The following is a 3,881-nucleotide window of genomic DNA, read 5'->3' as shown; positions in this document are numbered from 1 at the left end:
AAAAACAAGTTAGGAATGCAGGGGTTCAGACAAGCTATCCTGTGGGAACAGCAGCGGGAAGAGCCAGATACGAAAGACACTTTGGTGGTGGAGTAACTGAAGGTGGATGAGAGAGGGGTAGCTGTGAGGGAGGATGCCCAAATTCCTAGTTAGGAAAACGAGACGGATGGAAGCCCCAGTGGCCAGAGAAGAGAAGGCTACAAGTCACAGGGAAAAGATGATTCGCTTGGGAGCAAATTGCAGCTATGGTATATGAGGGCGTCTGGAGAAGAGGTTTAGCTGGTAGCAGGAGGTGTGGACCTGGACGTATTATCTAGAAGAAGCTGCCATAGACACGGGAAGAGATGAAAACATGTTAGAGAAATAACTCTGTTGGATTTCATATTTATTTGCCTAATACTAGGAAGGAACATAGTGCAGTGAAAATACATCATCTGGGAAATGTCCACAGGGAATACTTCAATCCATGTTTCTGGAAAGCAGATTTTCAAGATGTATGAAGACTCTTCTAGGAATTTCACTTCTAAGAATTTATCCTAAAGAAGAACCAAAAATATGATCAGGATTTTACTTTCAAAAAAGGCCATTACAAACATTTCAATAGCTAAATATCAGAAATGACGTAGATGGTCAACAAAAGGAATTGTTAAACGATACATACATCATATACTATTATACAATGTATAAATTGTAAAACATGATCCCATAGCTGAAAATCGTGTTTTTAAAGGAATATTTAATACCATGGAAAAATCCGCAGGATAATAAATGTGTGCCATGATACAACTGACCTATTATGTAATATTATTCAAGTCTAGAAAAATTGTTAGAAGGTAATGGAGTTATGGGTAATTTTCATTTCCTTCTTTATAGTTTACATATTGTCTACATCTTCCACTAAAAATAATTACTCTCGTGAGCACATAAATAATTTTTAAATAAATAGGAAGAGATATAAGTATATATGCAGTTATACAAGAGGAGGAGGAAAAATGAAATAAATGCACTTTGAAGAAACATAAAGACTCTGAAGGACAGCACAGCAAACTTAGGCAAAGAGGCAACAGAATGAAATTGGGTCGGCAGCCAGGCAGGGGTTGAATTTCTCCCCTAATGTTTCTCAAACTTAAAAAAATGCACACTTTGTTGTAGAAGAAAGACACCCATTCCGGTGCACCTTGACGTGGGAAGAGACTATGTTGACCCTATCTATATGTCTGAGAGAGTTATTTTTCATTATGAAATTACAAGTTGCCACTTTGGAATAAAAAAACGGTGAGAGGGCGAGGGGATAAAGCAAAACAATTAATACCTCCGCCCTCAGATTCCTGGCTAAATCTGACATCTTCTCATGGCTGTTAACCAACATCGATTGCAAGACTGGTGAATATTTGTAATATGACTACATATTGGCAAATTCTCATTAGCTATTTGCTAAGTCAATTGAGAATATCCCGGTGCCTAAATATCATAAAAGGAATGATCTGTAGAAATACAACATTTTAAGATTTGAGTACAGTTTATCCCTCCCCACCTTAAAAAAATCTGATTACTTTTATGATCAGTGGCGCCAGGCTACGTTAGAAGGAACTGAGCCAGTACAATAAAGGAAGTGATTTATTTTTGCTGACAGCTTTCTTATGTTTCATAGTCCCATGTCCAAGGATATTTTTGATATGTATCTCTTCTTTGATATTTCATGTGCAATTTCCTCCCTCTTGGGTTTCATTCTCTCCTTTTAATCTAACAAGTAGCTAACTATTTAATTTACACTTATTATAAGAATGTATAGACTAGGTGAAGAAGCAAGATGTGGGTACTAAAGGATCAGAGAACGATGTAAAATAAAACTAACCAAGTGCTTAGAAAAATCTTTCTTCTTTTACAGAAGTCAGGCTCTATAAACATTTGTTGAAGAAAAGAATGAACGCAATATCAATAAATTACAGAAGAGAGGTAGAAATAGAGGCTAAAGGAGTAATGGAAGGCAAGTGCGTGGGCAGGATTTGCAAAGGCAAGAAGTCCTGCTGGGTAATGAAGCAGTGTCTAGCAAAGCTCAGAGGCCGGGGCGAGGAGACTCCTGGAGCAGGAAGTTACGGCAGAGAGCAGGACAGGTGAACCAGAACCAAGAAACAAGTTCTTCTTTAAAGGGGAGCTAGACGGGGAAGCTAGGACTTTGGACTTAAGAAGTAGGCAATTAGAAAGCTACTGGGAGTTCTTGAACAAGGGAACAAGATGCTGAAGGTGGCATTTTGGAGAAGGTAGATTGCATTGGAGGCAAAAGAAATGGAACTTAGGAGAGAGAGTGAGAAGCCTTCCCTCTCTGCCTAGGCTGAGGTGAGGAAAGCATGGCGTTGGCGGCGCAAATGAGAATAAAGGATAACAGCAGGAGACATGTTAAAGGAAGAATGAGCTGATTTAGTGACTTACTTGGATATAGGAAATAAAAAAAAGATAATAGGGAAAATACTTGCAATATTCAAGTCTGTTCCCTGGGTCAATTACGACTCACTAAACTAAGCAAAGAAGTTGGGTAAAGGCCTTTGCAGCCTGAACAGGAGCTTAGGGTACCAGCAAAGTGAAGGCCCCAACGTTTTACAAAATAATTTGATGTTTTAGAAAAAACATCCAAATTGCTATATTGGGAAATATTAGAACTTAGACTTTCTGACTCGATGGTTTAGTATTTTAAATTGTTTTCAATGGCACACGGAAGGTGGGGAGCAAGGAGTCACCTGATTCGTTCTGGTTCTAAGGAACTCTGTCCAGCCCAGGAGGAGCCAGCACGGCACGAGGGGGCTGGGCTTTGAGACCCAGTGAACCTCGCACGGGAGCATGGACGTCCAGTTAGACCCAGCAGGCCATTGGTAACCTGGTTCTGGAGTCCATCTAGATCAGGGATGAGAATGCAAGAAGGATAATAGACATTTTATTTTGAGAGAAAATAAATTTATTATGAAAAAATTAAATCAAATCAAATTTTTAATTTTTTCATATTCCATTTTACTCTTTGACTATATCTATGCATGTGTCATATGGTTGTGATGATTGTGTGTGGAATTTTGTACTCTGAATTTTTTCTGTTATACTCTCACAAGCAGTTCCCCATAATTCTACTGTCTTCAAAAAAATCCAACAATTTTAATAGCTGGTAAATATTCCGTCGAGTTGATGTATTACAATAAATAATATTCCATTTACCTGGGCTATTTCTGATCTTTCTCCACCGTAGATAAAGCTACATTAAATATCTTCACACATATGCCCTTTTTTTTCTGTTGAATTATCTCATTTAGGATAAGTTGCCTGGATATAAAATCAAATTTTATTAACAACCTCTAATTCTTGATCGCCATGTTGATTTTATTTTTACTTTTTTCTGTTTATGAAATAGCTACATGTACTCTATACAAATATCAAGCTTCATAAAGCTACACAATGGAGGAAAAGAAAATTCCCTATTATGTCAGCTTCTAAAAGTAATCATTGTCAAAAATTTGTACTTGTCTTCCAAATTACTTTTTCTTCTCTATGCATATACTAATATATATTATTATTAATTTATATGAAATTTTGATCATGGTCTACTCACATTTTAATCCTTTATTCTCCTTAATGGATGCATAAGGGTGTCTTTGTATAGTTAGGCCATAATTCACAGATGCTGCATTAAAGAGTATGAAAAAATTTTAATTTAATAGATGTTCTTAAATTGTGCTCAAAAACATATTGCTTAAGAGAAAGAAGCCGGTCACAAAAGACCACATAGCGTATGATTCCATTCCCATGAGATGTCCAGAATAGGCAAATCCACAGCAATAGAAAGTCGATTAATGGTTGCCTGAGGCTGGGGGGCTAGTGCGGGGAGTGACTACTAAGGA

At 37.4% G+C, this 3,881-nt stretch overlaps 1 long non-coding RNA gene across 1 annotated transcript; it reads right to left on the bottom strand.

Annotated features, from left to right (window-relative positions):
• Nucleotides 1–366: 366 nt before the first annotated feature.
• LOC139077199 (uncharacterized) lies at nt 367–3,664 on the bottom strand. Its single transcript, XR_011529517.1, has 3 exons — nt 3,593–3,664; nt 2,736–2,889; nt 367–536 (listed from the first exon to the last, which is right to left on the bottom strand). It is a non-coding gene; the product is annotated as an uncharacterized lncRNA (long non-coding RNA).
• Nucleotides 3,665–3,881: the final 217 nt, after the last annotated feature.

This window comes from Equus przewalskii, chromosome 19 (assembly GCF_037783145.1).
Source record: "Equus przewalskii isolate Varuska chromosome 19, EquPr2, whole genome shotgun sequence".
NCBI lineage: Eukaryota > Metazoa > Chordata > Mammalia > Perissodactyla > Equidae > Equus > Equus przewalskii.
Note: the sequence above shows the minus strand (reverse complement) of the source record. Positions and strands in the feature narration are given on the sequence as shown.